The sequence below is a fragment of the Dermacentor silvarum genome, chromosome 7, assembly GCF_013339745.2.
Source record: "Dermacentor silvarum isolate Dsil-2018 chromosome 7, BIME_Dsil_1.4, whole genome shotgun sequence".
In the NCBI taxonomy this organism is placed as follows: domain Eukaryota; kingdom Metazoa; phylum Arthropoda; class Arachnida; order Ixodida; family Ixodidae; genus Dermacentor; species Dermacentor silvarum.
Genome location: NC_051160.1, coordinates 165,263,302 through 165,278,275, shown reverse-complemented (window position 1 = coordinate 165,278,275; position 14,974 = coordinate 165,263,302). Strand labels below are relative to the sequence as shown.

Genomic DNA, 14,974 nt, shown 5'->3' with positions numbered 1-14,974 from the left:
CCAGTGAGAACTTTCCTGGAGGAGCGTGGGTTTTATATGCCCTGGGGTTCTCACTGTTTTATTTGCAAACAACCGGAAACAATCGATCACGTTTTTCTTCACTGTTGGGAGGGGGTCTTTTTTGGGATGTGTTGCAGCGGACATGAAAAAAGAATTCCCGCTAGATACGCACGGCATCAGGTACCTTGCAATAGACAACGAAGAAGAAGTACCTTTTGATCTGATTATGTTGACTGGCCTGCACAGTATATGGCGCTCACGAATGCTGGCTTCTACTGTGAACGCAGATAGAAGACCGGCAAGGCTGTACTTCGAGAGAGCATGGCTCGTTATAGAAGTAAAAAGCAAAAGAAGGTGTTTCCCCCTGGATTGCCAGTGTGGAACCCTTGGTTACACTAAAAGAATTTTAATTGACATCGCCAGTCACCACGTGACTGACGGCATTATCTGCACAACAATAACAACCTTTATTGTAACCTTATTTTGACGTCTCATTTGTGATGTGTGCTACGTGTTTTGTTGTTGAAAAACCGGCAATAGAAGAAAAAAAAAGCTCGTTAGTATAGTGGTCAGTATCCCCGCCTGTCACGTGGGAGACCGGGGTTCGATTCCCGACGGGGAGTGTTTTTTTTTTTTCTTCCTGTTTGCGTCTATAGGCTTACACGTGCTAGTGCGAGAACGATGGCATCGCGCACGCTCCCGCAGTCAGATAAGGTTAACAGTGCTAGGCATGTTTCCCCCTTTGTTCTATAGAGCTCATACTTGTAACCCTGTTTTCTTCCGTTCTCCTCGTTAGTATAGTGGTCAGTATCCCCGCCTGTCACGTGGGAGACCGGGGTTCGATTCCCCGACGGGGAGAATTTTTTTCTCCCTGTTTTACGTCTATAAGCTTATACGTGCTAGCGCGAGAACGATGACATCGCGCACGCACCCGCAGTCAGATAAGGTTAACAGTGCTAGGCATGTTTCCCCCTTTTATCTATAGAGCTCTACTTGTAACCCTGTTTTCCGTTCTCCTCGTTAGTATAGTGGTCAGTATCCCCGCCTGTCACGCGGGAGACCGGGGTTCGATTCCCCGACGGGGAGCGTTTTTTTTTTTCTTCCTGTTTTGCGTCTATAGGCTTACACGTGCTAGTGCGAGAACGATGGCATGGCGCACGCACCCGCAGTCAGATAAGGTTAACAGTGCTAGGCATGTTTCCCCCTTTTATCTATAGAGCTCTACTTGTAACCCTGTTTTCCGTTCTCCTCGTTAGTATAGTGGTCAGTATCCCCGCCTGTCACGCGGGAGACCGGGGTTCGATTCCCTGACGGGGAGCGTTTTTTTTTTCTTCCTGTTTTTCGTCTATAGGCTTACACGTGCTAGTGCGAGAACGATGGCATCGCGCACGCACCCGCAGTCAGATAAGGTTAACAGTGCTAGGCATGTTTCCCCCTTTTATCTATAGAGCTCTACTTGTAACCCTGTTTTCCGTTCTCCTCGTTAGTATAGTGGTCAGTATCCCCGCCTGTCACGTGGGAGACCGGGGTTCGATTCCCCGACGGGGAGCGTTTTTTTTTTCTTCCTGTTTTACGTCTATAGGCTTATACGTGCTAGTGCGAGAACGATGGCATCGCGCACGCACCCGCAGTCAGATAAGGTTAACAGTGCTAGGCATGTTTCCCCCTTTTATCTATAGAGCTCTACTTGTAACCCTGTTTTCCGTTCTCCTCGTTAGTATAGTGGTCAGTATCCCCGCCTGTCACGTGGGAGACCGGGGTTCGATTCCCCGACGGGGAGTGTTTTTTTTTTTCTTCCTGTTTTGCGTCTATAGGCTTATACGTGCTAGTGCGAAAACGATGGCATCGCGCACGCTCCCGCAGTCAGATAAGGTTAACAGTGCTAGGCATGTTTCCCCCCTTTTATCTATAGAGCTCTACTTGTAACCCTGTTTTCCGTTCTCCTCGTTAGTATAGTGGTCAGTATCCCCGCCTGTCACGTGGGAGACCGGGGTTCGATTCCCCGACGGGGAGAGTTTTTTTTTCTTCCTGTTTTACGTCTATAGGCTTATACGTGCTAGTGCGAGAACGATGGCATCGCGCACGCTCCCGCAGTCAGATAAGGTTAACAGTGATAGGCATGTTTCCCCCTTTTATCTATAGAGCTCTACTTGTAACCCTGTTTTCCGTTCTCCTCGTTAGTATAGTGGTCAGTATCCCCGCCTGTCACGTGGGAGACCGGGGTTCGATTCCCCGACGGGGAGAGTTTTTTTTTCTTCCTGTTTTACGTCTATAGGCTTATACGTGCTAGTGCGAGAATGATGGCATCGCGCACGCATCCCGCAGTCAGATAAGGTTAACAGTGCTAGGCATGTTTCCCCCCTTTTATCTATAGAGCTCTACTTGTAACCCTGTTTTCCGTTCTCCTCGTTAGTATAGTGGTCAGTATCCCCGCCTGTCACGCGGGAGACCGGGGTTCGATTGCCTGACGGGGAGCGTTTTTTTTTTCTTCCTGTTTTTCGTCTATAGGCTTATACGTGCTAGCGCGAGAACGATGGCATCGCGCACGCACCCGCAGTCAGATAAGGTTAACAGTGCTAGGCATGTTTCCCCCTTTTATCTATAGAGCTCTACTTGTAACCCTGTTTTCCGTTCTCCTCGTTAGTATAGTGGTCAGTATCCCCGCCTGTCACGCGGGAGACCGGGGTTCGATTCCCCGACGGGGAGCGTTTTTTTTTTCTTCCTGTTTTGCGTCTATAGGCTTACACGTGCTAGTGCGAGAACGATGGCAAGGCGCACGCACCCGCAGTCAGATAAGGTTAACAGTGCTAGGCATGTTTCCCCCTTTTATCTATAGAGCTCTACTTGTAACCCTGTTTTCCGTTCTCCTCGTTAGTATAGTGGTCAGTATCCCCGCCTGTCACGCTGGGAGACCGGGGTTCGATTGCCTGACGGGGAGCGTTTTTTTTTTTTCTTCCTGTTTTTCGTCTATAGGCTTACACGTGCTAGTGCGAGAATGATGGCAAGGCGCACGCACCCGCAGTCAGATAAGGTTAACAGTGCTAGGCATGTTTCCCCCTTTTATCTATAGAGCTCTACTTGTAACCCTGTTTTCCGTTCTCCTCGTTAGTATAGTGGTCAGTATCCCCGCCTGTCACGCGGGAGACCGGGGTTCGATTGCCTGACGGGGAGCGTTTTTTTTTTTCTTCCTGTTTTTCGTCTATAGGCTTACACGTGCTAGTGCGAGAATGATGGCAAGGCGCACGCACCCGCAGTCAGATAAGGTTAACAGTGCTAGGCATGTTTCCCCCTTTTATCTATAGAGCTCTACTTGTAACCCTGTTTTCCGTTCTCCTCGTTAGTATAGTGGTCAGTATCCCCGCCTGTCACGCGGGAGACCGGGTTCGATTGCCCTGACGGGGAGCGTTTTTTTTTCTTCCTGTTTTGCGTCTATAGGCTTACACGTGCTAGCTGCGAGAACGATGGCATAGGCGCACGCACCCGCAGTCAGATAAGGTTAACAGTGCTAGGCATGTTTCCCCCTTTTATCTATAGAGCTCTACTTGTAACCCTGTTTTCCGTTCTCCTCGTTAGTATAGAGATTCCACTTCCGGACACCGTAGCGAACGGTCACGGAATGTCTCGCTCCCAAGGGGCGGTTTCAGCGGCCCAGCAGGGCCGCGGTATCAGGCTTACGGAAACGTCTTCACAGGATTACCAACTTGTTTTGCCTCAGCTGCCATCAGGTACGACCGTGTGTAACACCGTGTTTTTGCATGGTGATTTGAAGGCCCGGCCTTATCGTGTTGAACATTTTCGCGATGCGCTTGACCGCTATAAGCTTATGACGGAGGTGGTAGCCCTCGGGGCCTATCAGATGAACCATGTTTGGGCCATAACATTCAAGGACGATGTCGGGAAAAAGGAAGCTTTTGTCGGCGAAGGCGTTTAGCGTGAAGGAACATCGCTGTGTCGCGATTGATCCCTGCAACCAGGACATCAGAATGAAGCTTTACTGGCTGCTTCACACGACCCCCGACGAAGACGTCAGAGCAGCCCTGGCTCCATTCGGCACTGTGACCGAAATATCCAGGGAGAGGTGGCGAGTGCCCGGTTGCGGAGACAAAGGCTCTCACACGCGACTTGTATCCCTACGCTTAAAGGCTGGTATGACCATGGAAGACATCCCGCATCAGCTACGAGTATCAGAAGACCATGCACTCGTGATCGTGCCAGGCAGACCTCCGCTCTGCCTCCGGTGCCGCGGCACCGGCCATATACGGCGCGAGTGCCGTGTGCCACGTTGTGGGCTCTGTCGTCGTTTTGGCCACGACGAGACCCAATGCGTGCGAAGCTACGCTAACGTGACTGGGCCGGGCCGGAGTGACGCCATCGACGAGCACCTGATGGACCAGGCAGACGCGGAAGAGACTGCTGGAGGGGGTGGTGACCCACAAGGCAAGCAAGAGAAGCCAGTGGTCTCGGCTAGCGACAAGTGCCAACCTACCAAGGGCAGCAGTGAGGGTAGGGACAGCGAAGCGCAAGGTGAACCGGCTGCGGAAAATGCGATGGTGTATGAAAGCGCAGACAATGCGGTGGATACCGAGGGCGTTCTACGACAGGGCAACCCTGGCGCGGCCGGACTCAATGAGTCTTGCGAGAAAAACGACCAAGCCATCGCAGTTTCAAAGAGGCCCCGGGAAGTCACCGACGTGGATGGCACGCTTGAGCAAGACGACGGTGGTAGCAACGAAGGGCCGCCCTCGAAGGCCTCCGTTTTCCGCCGGTCTACGCTTAAGCCTAGACCAAACGTTCCGACAGACAGGAGGCAGACGCCGGCAGTTCCCCCAGACAAGCAGACGACGCCGACAGTACCCCCAGACGGACGGCAAACGCCGGCGGTTCCCTCGGACGGGCGGCAGACGCCGGCAGTTCCCTCGGACGGGCGGCAGACGCCGGCCGTTCCCCCAGATAAGCAGACAACGCCGACAGTTCCTCCGCAGTAGCGGGGTGCTGTTCTCGTAGAACGCTAAGTTGTGACTCGGGTTTTTGGAACGATCGAGGTCAATGATGTGTGCCGAAGAGCGAGACGTCGTGGCTTCGTCGCATGCGACGGAGCTTATAAGAGCGCAGAGAATATCTGTAAGTTACACTACCTTTGATTCCATAAAGTTATTGTGTTATCGCTTGCTCTTCTCTTTCCATGGCAAATAATCTTGGGCTAGCATTACGTATTGGCACGCTTAACGTACGCGGGTTAACGGCCAGACGGCGACAAGCCCAATTAAGTCGCCTGATGCTAGAAAATGACATAGACGTTCTTGCGGTTCAAGAAACTAAAATTGAAAGTGAAGAGCAAACGGACAAAATGGTCGATATTTTTAAATTGCGTTATAGCATTTGTGTTTGCCATGCGGTAGGCAAGGCCGGTGGCTGTCTTTTATTTTTGCGTAATTCAATAGGCATTGTTGAACAAAGTGTAATGACGGCCCAAGATGGGCGATTGGTACTGTGCGACTTCTCTTTAAATGATGTTGGTTGGCGAATGATCTGTGTGTACGCTCCGAACAATGTTTGTGATAGGAAAATATTTTTGACTATGTTGAGACACTTCTGGAATGTGAAAGAAATGTCGTCGTCCTCGGAGACTTTAATTGTGTATGCATGTCCGAAGATAGGGTGCCGAATACTGTAGTACGCGATAAAAGTGCACATCAACTCAACGCAATCATGGCAGGCTATGATTTAGTAGACGTGGGAAACGTTTTAAGCGGAAACAGTGTTCTTTTTACTCACTTTCAAGGTGAGAGTCACGCTCGACTAGACCGTCTATACGTATCAGCAAGCCTCGCGCGCACGGTCACTAGCTACACAGTAAAGCATGTGAGCTTCAGCGACCACAGCCTGGTAACCTGTACAGTGGGCGAGAAGCTTAAAGGGTCTAACTTTAACTGGGAACTGTGGAAAATGAATGACACAATCTTAAGTGATGAATGTTTCGTAAAAACTGTAAAGGAAAAAATTGATGGGATGCAAATGGATGTCACATCAAACTATGCTGAGCTATGGGAGCAGTTCAAAATTGATGTGAAAATGAGTGCAATCGAGAGGGCTTGCGTGATACGTCATAAAGCAAAACAAAGAGAGAAAGAACTACAAAACATGCTGGATTACTTTCTAAATGCGGAGTGCACAGTGCCGGGATTTTTTTCTAAGCAGATACGAGAAATTAAATGCGAACTTGAAACGTTGGACGCCGAAACTTATCAAGGGGCTGCGATAAGAGCACGAGCCGATCGACTGTGGCTCGGAGAAACGCCAACTAAGCGGGCGCTCAGTGACGAAAAGAGTTACGCTTCTAAGAACATAATTAAAGAAATCTGGTTTAACGACGCAATGTCTAAAGACCAAGAAGTCATTGAGAAAGCTTTCGTTAAACACTACCGAGCTTTGCTGGGTAGGCAGGTGCCCGTTACGGTAGAGTTTGTTAACACTTTTCTAACGCTTCTGCCGAAACTAGAAGATGAAATTAAAGAGGGACTCGAGAGCCCTATCACGGCTAAAGAAATTAAAGAAGCCATTGAAGACTTGGGTAAAGGAAAAGCGCCTGGACCTGACGGCCTAGGAGCTTCATTCTATAAAACTTTCAAGGTGGAACTAGCTGAGTTACTTTACTGTGTTGTTGCGGAAGCTCATGAAACTAAGCACTTGCCGCCATCATTCAGGAAAAGTCACGTCGTACTTATACCGAAATCCAATGAAGCGGTAAAGCTGCAATTCGTTAATGGATACAGGCCTATAAGCCTCACGAACGTGGATTACAGGATCTACATGAAAGTGCTTGGAAAAAGACTGCAGACAGCTATCAAGTTAATAGTAGGTCCTCACCAAACATGTGGTATCAGAAAAAGGACAATAATGTCGAATATTCACGTCGCTAGGAGTATATTGGAGTGTTGCGACGCAAACCTCGAACGTGTAGCAATGGTTCAATTAGACCTAGAAAAAGCTTTCGACAGGGTTGCTCACAGCATACTCCTTGCAGTGTTAGAACACATCAATGTAGGAAAAGTGATTCAGGACGGAGTAGCCATGGCCTATGAGAAGTGTTCAGCTCACCTGGTAATCAACAAAAGAATTAGTGAAAATATACCAGTGTTATCCAGTGTGCGCCAGGGGTGCCCTTTGTCCCCTTTACTTTTTGCCATTTTTCTTGAACCTTTCTGTCTGAAAGTACGGGAAAACAAAAATATTCGCGGCTACCGTCTCTTAACGCAAGAGGTAAAAATATTAGCTTACGCAGATGACATCGCGCTTTTTTGCATTGATCAAGAGAGCATTCGGGAAGCAGTCAAGGATGCAAGAAGGTTTTGCGCTCTCACCGGGAGTGCCATAAGTTGGCAAAAAAGCTTAGGCTTTTGGCACGGTGAATGGGATAGCCGGCCTGCAATGGTCGAAACGATACCGTTCACTGATACGCCAGCCAGTTATCTTGGTGTTCCTTTAGAATACTATCGCGATACTACCACGCAATGGACCGAGCAAACCGAGCGGCTTAAAGCACAAACAACGAAGTGGGGTGGCAAGAATCTGTCAATATTCGCGAGAGCCACGGTGTGCAATGTGTTTCTTGTAGCCAAAGTGTATTACATGTTACAAGTTTTATGTATGTCGCGAGTGTGTGTACAGAAGTTGCACAGGGTGTTTGCTTTGTTCGTGTGGGGGTCCGGATGGGAGGGCACGAGTCGTTTGAATCTGTTTCATTCAGTGCAGAAAGGAGGTTTGGGGTTATCGCATTTGTTTTTGAAACAGATAGTGTCGCGATTCATATTCTTGCGAGATGAAAGCAATTGTTTTTTGCGGTGCGTTATCCAGACGCGATTAGGTGACGCACTGCCAGAGTATGTAGTGACGTCATGTGCTAGAAGGAAAGTAGTTGTCCGAGGTTTTTTGTTCGAAGTGATAAGTGCTTTCCGTCTTTTAAAAGCACACTTTTCTAGTGGAGTACCTTAGTACTGTCGCAAGAAAGCGATTATATAAGGATTTAATAAATATAATGTGTCCCGTGCCAATATACCGTGCAATATATGCACTGGGGCGAGAGCAGAACGTGTTGAAGCGTGTTAAAGGAATGCCAGTAAGACCAACGACAAAAACCTTTTTCTTTATGCTACACACTGGCACGCTTCCTGTCAAGCCATGGCTGCAGGAGAAAGGGATCTTTGTACCCTGGAGTGTTAATTGCCACATCTGCAAGAAACCGGAAACAATTGAGCACATTTTTCTGGAGTGCTGGGATTCAGTCTTCCTTTGGGATATTCTACAAAGGACCATTAAGAAAGAATTCCCATTAACACCCTTTGGAATCCGGTTTTTACCTTTTGATGAGACAGAAGGCGTGCCATGTGACATGGTGATGTTACTCTGCATGCACAGCGTGTGGAAAACACGAATGGCGGTGCGAAATGAAGATGTACGCGCAAAACGGGCAAGAGAATATTTTATAGAAAACATCTTGTTTATTCGCGAAGTCTATAAAGTACTCAGTGAACCACCTGAGTGGTTACCAACCTTTGAACAGCTTGCAGCCATTAAGCTGTTTTAAACATTTACTGACAAGGTACACTTGCACCTAGAACTGTACTGTCTTTTTCTGTTTTGAATTCGAGGCGGTGAATTCCTGTGCGTTGTATATATGTTGTTATGTAACAGGCAATAAAGAAAAGAAATCCTCGTTAGTATAGTGGTCAGTATCCCCGCCTGTCACGCGGGAGACCGGGGTTCGATTCCCCGACGGGGAGAATTTTTTTTTCTTCCTGTTTTGCGTCTATAGGCTTACACGTGCTAGTGCGAGAATGATGGCAAGGCGCACGCACCCGCAGTCAGATAAGGTTAACAGTGCTAGGCATGTTTCCCCCTTTTAGCTATAGAGCTCTACTTGTCACCCTGCTTTCCGTTCTCCTCGTTAGTATAGTGGTCAGTATCCCCGCCTGTCACGCGGGAGACCGGGGTTCGATTCCCCGACGGGGAGCTTTTTTTTTCCTGTTTTTCGTCTATAGGCTTATACGTGCTAGCGCGAGAACGATGGCAAGGCGCACGCACCCGCAGTCAGATAAGGTTAACAGTGCTAGGCATGTTTCCCCCTTTTAGCTATAGAGCTCTACTTGTAACCCTGCTTTCCGTTCTCCTCGTTAGTATAGTGGTCAGTATCCCCGCCTGTCACGCGGGAGACTGGGGTTCGATTCCCCGACGGGGAGAATTTTTTTTTTCTTCCTGTTTTGCGTCTATAGGCTTACACGTGCTAGTGCGAGAGTGATGGCAAGGCGCACGCACCCGCAGTCAGATAAGGTTAACAGTGCTAGGCATGTTTCCCCCTTTTATCTATAGAGCTCTACTTGTCACCCTGCTTTCCGTTCTCCTCGTTAGTATAGTGGTCAGTATCCCCGCCTGTCACGCGGGAGACTGGGGTTTGATTCCCCGACGGGGAGAACTTTTTTTTCTTCCTGTTTTGCGTCTATAGGCTTACACGTGCTAGTGCGAGAATGATGGCAAGGCGCATGCACCCGCAGTCAGATAAGGTTAACAGTGCTAGGCATGTTTCCCCCTTTTAGCTATAGAGCTCTACTTGTAACCCTGTTTTCCGTTCTCCTCGTTAGTATGAGATTCCACTTCCGGCCGCGAAAGCCTACGGACGTGTCTATCATGAGCTCCGTTGGAGCGGATGTAGCGGCCCAGTTAAGCCGCGGTACCAGGAATGAAGTGTCGCAGGATTATGCAGTCATTTTGCCCCCTCTGCCAACTGGGTATGTTGTCCAAAATACTGTTTTTCTACATGCTGATATAAAAGGAAGACCGTACCGTGCAGAAGATTTCCGTGAACCACTGTTTCAACGTGTCCCGCCCACCGAAGTTCTTGCGCTTGGCGCCTATCAAATGAACCATGTGTGGGCGGTTACCTGCAAGACCGCTGAAGGCGCGAAGAAGTTTTTGGGTGATCCGGAATTGACTGTGAAGGGCCGGCGATGCATCGTAATTGATCCAAGCCACCGCGACGTCCGTCTGAAGCTTCACTGGTTGCTCTACCACGTACGCGAAGAAGATGTGCGAAACGCGCTGAGCCCCTACTGAACGGTCATTGAAATAGGACTGGATAAATGGCGAATTGACGGCTACAGCCAGCAGAGCACCATGACACGTACAGTTGTGGTGCGACTGAAGGCCGACGTAACGTTGGACGATTTACCACATCAGCTGCGTGTTGGAGGCGAGCTCGCCCTTGTCGTGGTGCCCGGAAGAGCACCAAGGTATTTGCGCTGCCAGAAAATTGGCCACATCAGAAAGGATTGCCGCGTCCCGCGATGCAACGTCTGCAAACGCTTTGGCCATACCGTAGAAAACTGCTCGAGGACGTATGCTGCAGCTGCCATGACCACGGTGAGCACGAAGAAATCCGAGCTCACCATGGACGAAGCCGAAGCAGAAGAATGTGTGAGTCCAGCAGCAATTTCAGGGGCACAAGAGACAAGCACCCAAGAAAATGAGCCACCGAAAACTAAAGAAAGTTTGAAAATCACTGCACATGTGCAAATTCCAATTCAAGCGAAGACGAAGAGTACGGACTCCAATGTCACCGAGGATGCCACCAATAAAACAAGTGCAAACACTGAGGCAGCGGAAGTTCACCAAAAGCCTCCCGAAGAGGATTTTATGGATTGCCGTGAAGCAGAAGAAAATAGTGCGGTGGTAAAGAGACCACGAGACGACGGCGGTGAAGAGTCAAAGGACGCCAGCAGCAGTGAACCTCCGGCGAAAGCGGCAACTAGTCGCCGGCCGCGGCCCACTGCAAAGCCAAACGTCAAGGATGGGGAGAAGAGGGCGGCTCAGCCGCCCACTTGACAACACAGCTAACGCACTACGTGTGTACCCGAAAATCGGGGCACACCTTGTTTTTGGTGAGCGCATCCTTTTTTAACAAAAAAATGGCTATTAGACTTGAGAGAGCAGTTCGTTTCGCCACTCTAAATGTGCGCGGGTTAGCTGCTAGAAGACGTCAGTACCAATTAAGCAGACTGTTTGCAGAACACGATTTAGATGTGATTGCCGTGTAAGAAACGAAAGTAGAGAGGCAGGAGGAAACTGATCGAATGGTTCTGCCTTTTCTCACCACGTATAATATTTGTGTATCACATTCCAATGGCTTGTCGGGAGGGTGTGCCATTTTCGTAAAAAAATCTATTGGTGCTGTGGAGACAAATATAAGAAGCAGTGATAGCGGACGATTCGTAGTATGTGATTTCTCACTACTGAATTTTGAATGGCGCGTGATTTGCTTGTATGCCCCGAACAGCGAGAACGAAAGGAAAGCTTTCTTTGAAGAAATTAGTGGTTTTCTTGATTGTAGTAGACATGTGATATTTATGGGTGACTTTAACTGTGTGTGCGCAATGGAGGAGCACTCCAAGCGTGTAAATATCCGCGATCAAAGCGCGTTGATTTTGAGTGAACTGATTGCAGAGAATGGACTAGAAGATGTGGCCCTCTGCATGTCTAATGGCAGGGCCCAGTTCACACATTTTCAGGGTCAAAGTCACGCGCGTTTAGATAGAGCCTACATTCCACTTGACCTTGTGATGTGCTGTGATGAATACTTGGTTACACCAGTGTCGTTTAGCGACCACTGTTTGGTGAGATTCACGCTTGGAGAGAAGGAAAAAACGACAAAGTTCAACTGGAACCTTTGGAAGTTAAATCATAGCATTCTGAAAGATGAAACGTTTACTAAAAAGTAACAGAAGCGTTAACGATGATGTATGAAGATGAAAAAGATGACTGGGAAGAACGGTGGGAAACTTTCAAACAAAATGTTAAACTAAGTGCTATCGAACGAACGACGAAGCTTAATTTTGAGAAGAAACAAGGCGAGAAGAATTTGCAGTTGCAACTGCAAGCACTTTTAAAGGAAGAGAATGCGAAACCGGGCACGTTCACCGAGGAAATCAAAAATACAAAAAACAAGCTCGAATTTTTAGATAAAGAGAAATACAGAGGTGCTATTATTAGGTCAAGAACAGAAAAGCTTTGGATGGGCGAGACACCTAGAAAACGGGCACTAAGTGATGAAAAGCAATATGCAGAAAGAAAAGAAGTTAAGGAAATAGTGTACAATGGCACATTGACGAAAGAAAAAAGTCAGATAAGGGAAGCATTTGTTGAACACTATCGCGAATTGCTTGGAAAGCGTTTGTCGATGGCGAGTGGATTTAGTGACGAATTCCTTTCTTTCGTGCCCAAGCTTGACGATGAAACGAAAAAAAGTTTGGAGGCTCCTATCAGCGTACAGGAGATTAAAAAAGCTATTGATGACTTAAGCACTGGAAAGACGCCTGGTCCAGATGGAATAGGAGCAGAATTCTATAAAATGTTTAAAGAAGAGATCGCACGCGCGCTGTTCGAAGTTATCGAAGATGGTTATAAAAAGAAAAGACTACCACGCACGTTCACTGAGGCGCACACTGTTTTAATCCCCAAAACAGATGATAGCACCAAACTCCAGTCTGTGACGTCGTATCGGCTCATTAGCCTATTGAACACGGATTACAAAATTTTCATGAAGGTGTTGGCCAGGAGACTGCAGAATGTCATTCAAGACATTGTAGGACCGCACCAGACATGTGGCATAAGAGGTCGTAGCATTACGACAAATATACACATAGTAAGAAGTGTCTTAGAGATTTGTGATGACTTTGGAGACCGAATCGCAATGATGCAATTAGATCTACAGAAAGCTTTTGACCGTGTTTCCCATGAAGTGTTGTTCAGTGTGTTGGAACATGTGCAAGTAGGAAGTGTGCTTCTTGATGGATTAAAGATGGCATACTCGCGATGCGTAACACGCCTGGTAGTTAACAGGGTGCTCAATGAAGAAATTGAGATACTCAGTTCTATCAGACAAGGATGTCCGGCATCAGCCTTACTTTTTGCCATGTACCTAGAACCCTTGTGTTTATCAATTATTCATAATTCAAATGTGCATGGATTTAGATTACAGAACACCGAAGTAAAGATTCTAGCATAGGCCGATGACGTGGCTGTACTCTGTCAAGATGGCAGAGCATATGTGAAGTTGTCCACACGGTCAAACAATTTTGTTCCATGACAGGTAGTATGATTAATTGGGACAAAACAACTGCATTTTGGTATGGTAATTGGGATATGAGACCTGATGTATACGTAAATGTAAGATGCGAAACCCGCCCGCTAAAGTACCTTGGGGTACCACTTCAGGTCTATCGTGACAACAACGACTACTGGAAAGACGAAGCAGAAACAACCCGACAAAAAACAAACGCCTGGGGAGGGCGTGAACTCTCTATTTTTGCACGGGCGTCTGTATGCAACCTATTTTTGATATCCAAAATACGGTATGTGTGCCAAGTCATTTGTATGTCACGCGTGAATGTGCAGAAATTTCACAGGATTTTTGCTGTGTTTGTATGGAAATCGACGTGGGAGCGAACAAGTCGCTCAAATTTGTTCCTATCGGCCCGAAACGGAGGTTTGGGTTTGTGTCACTTGTTTATTAGGCAACTTGTGTCTCGCTTTATTTTTATTCGCGACCAAAGAAACAAATTTTTGCAAAGTGTAATAAAATTAAGACTGTGCTCCCACGTTCCAGAATTTGTTGTGTCGTCGAATAACATGTATCAATATGTGTCAGGGTATCTGCGTGAAGTTGTACAATCTTTTAATTTTCTCAAAGTACGTTTTTCACTAGAGTACTTGTCCTCTGTAAAACGGAAAAGACTTTACAAGACCTCATTGAATGCTTGTTACCAACGCCGCGATACAGATCTTTATTCAATGTCGGACCCGGACAGGACGTGTTACGAAGAGTTATAAGGATGAACGTAAAACCGGGAGCAAAAACTTTCTTCTTTAAACTTCACTCTGGGACGCTCCCAGTAAAGCAGTGGTTAGCCGATAAAGGCCTCTACGTCCCATGGACGATGAATTGTCTATTGTGTAAGAAGCCCGAAACTGTGGAACACGTGTTTATTTACTGCTGGGACGCCGTCTTCCATTGGGACATCCTTCAGCGCACATTGAAAAAAGACCTACCCATCACAAGTTACGGCATTCGTTTTCTGTGCGTGGACAATGAAGACGGAGTCCCATACGACATGTTTATGTTAATAGGACTACACAGCATATGGCAGACGAGAATGGCGGTCCGTAATGCAGACCCTCACACACGTCCTGTAAGGGAAAACTTCATCGCGAACATAGATTACATACGCGAATTGTACAAAGCGCAACCAGAGCCTCCTGACTGGTTACCTCTGTTGGATGAATTATGTAACTTGAAAAAATTTTAATGTGAACACACCGGACCAAGGCTCGGTCCACGTGTTCATTTTACCTTTCATGTTTCTGTGTTCCTATGCCCTGTAAAAAGAAACAGGCAATAAAAAAAATCCTATTTAGTATAGTGGTCAGTATCCCCGCCTGTCACGCGGGAGACCGGGGTTCGATTCCCCGACGGGGAGCGTTTTTTTTTTTCTTCCTGTTTTGCGTCTATAGGCTTATACGTGCTTGTGCGAGAACGATGGCAAGGCGCACGCACCCGCAGTCAGATAAGGTTAACAGTGCTAGGCATGTTTCCCCCTTTTATCTATAGAGCTCTACTTGTAACCCTGTTTTCCGTTCTCCTCGTTAGTATAGTGGTCAGTATCCCCGCCTGTCACGCGGGAGACCGGGGTTCGATTCCCCGACGGGGAGTGTTTTTTTTTTCTTCCTGTTTTGCGTCTAAAGGCTTACACGTGCTAGTGCGAGGACGATGGCATCGCGCACGCACCAGCAGTCAGATAAGGTTAACAGTGCTAGGCATGTTTCCCCCTTTTATCTATAGAGCTCTACTTGTAACTCTGTTTTCCGTTCTCCTCGTTAGTATAGTGGATCAGCGTATTTGATGAACTGTCAAAAATCAAGAAATTTT

At 47.6% G+C, this 14,974-nt stretch overlaps 1 long non-coding RNA gene and 12 other non-coding genes across 13 annotated transcripts; all 13 read left to right on the top strand.

Moving 5' to 3' along the window:
* Positions 1-786: 786 nt before the first annotated feature.
* Trnad-guc (transfer RNA aspartic acid (anticodon GUC)) lies at positions 787-858 on the top strand. The gene has a single exon. It is a non-coding gene; the product is annotated as a tRNA-Asp (tRNA).
* A 52-nt stretch (positions 859-910) lies between these two features.
* LOC125946585 (uncharacterized) lies at positions 911-2,885 on the top strand. The gene is made up of 3 exons (XR_007467678.1): positions 911-1,087; positions 1,550-1,872; positions 2,567-2,885. It is a non-coding gene; the product is annotated as an uncharacterized LOC125946585 (long non-coding RNA).
* Trnad-guc (transfer RNA aspartic acid (anticodon GUC)) lies at positions 1,015-1,086 on the top strand. Its single transcript has one exon. It is a non-coding gene; the product is annotated as a tRNA-Asp (tRNA).
* Positions 1,247-1,318, top strand: Trnad-guc (transfer RNA aspartic acid (anticodon GUC)). The gene has a single exon. It is a non-coding gene; the product is annotated as a tRNA-Asp (tRNA).
* Trnad-guc (transfer RNA aspartic acid (anticodon GUC)) lies at positions 1,478-1,549 on the top strand. Its single transcript has one exon. It is a non-coding gene; the product is annotated as a tRNA-Asp (tRNA).
* On the top strand, positions 1,709-1,780 carry Trnad-guc (transfer RNA aspartic acid (anticodon GUC)). Its single transcript has one exon. It is a non-coding gene; the product is annotated as a tRNA-Asp (tRNA).
* On the top strand, positions 1,942-2,013 carry Trnad-guc (transfer RNA aspartic acid (anticodon GUC)). Its single transcript has one exon. It is a non-coding gene; the product is annotated as a tRNA-Asp (tRNA).
* Trnad-guc (transfer RNA aspartic acid (anticodon GUC)) lies at positions 2,172-2,243 on the top strand. Its single transcript has one exon. It is a non-coding gene; the product is annotated as a tRNA-Asp (tRNA).
* Positions 2,635-2,706, top strand: Trnad-guc (transfer RNA aspartic acid (anticodon GUC)). The gene has a single exon. It is a non-coding gene; the product is annotated as a tRNA-Asp (tRNA).
* A 5,823-nt stretch (positions 2,886-8,708) lies between the features above and the next one.
* Trnad-guc (transfer RNA aspartic acid (anticodon GUC)) lies at positions 8,709-8,780 on the top strand. Its single transcript has one exon. It is a non-coding gene; the product is annotated as a tRNA-Asp (tRNA).
* A 158-nt stretch (positions 8,781-8,938) lies between these two features.
* On the top strand, positions 8,939-9,010 carry Trnad-guc (transfer RNA aspartic acid (anticodon GUC)). Its single transcript has one exon. It is a non-coding gene; the product is annotated as a tRNA-Asp (tRNA).
* Positions 9,011-9,164: 154 nt separating this feature from the next.
* Trnad-guc (transfer RNA aspartic acid (anticodon GUC)) lies at positions 9,165-9,236 on the top strand. Its single transcript has one exon. It is a non-coding gene; the product is annotated as a tRNA-Asp (tRNA).
* A 5,449-nt stretch (positions 9,237-14,685) lies between these two features.
* On the top strand, positions 14,686-14,757 carry Trnad-guc (transfer RNA aspartic acid (anticodon GUC)). The gene has a single exon. It is a non-coding gene; the product is annotated as a tRNA-Asp (tRNA).
* The last annotated feature ends 217 nt before the right edge of the window (positions 14,758-14,974 follow it).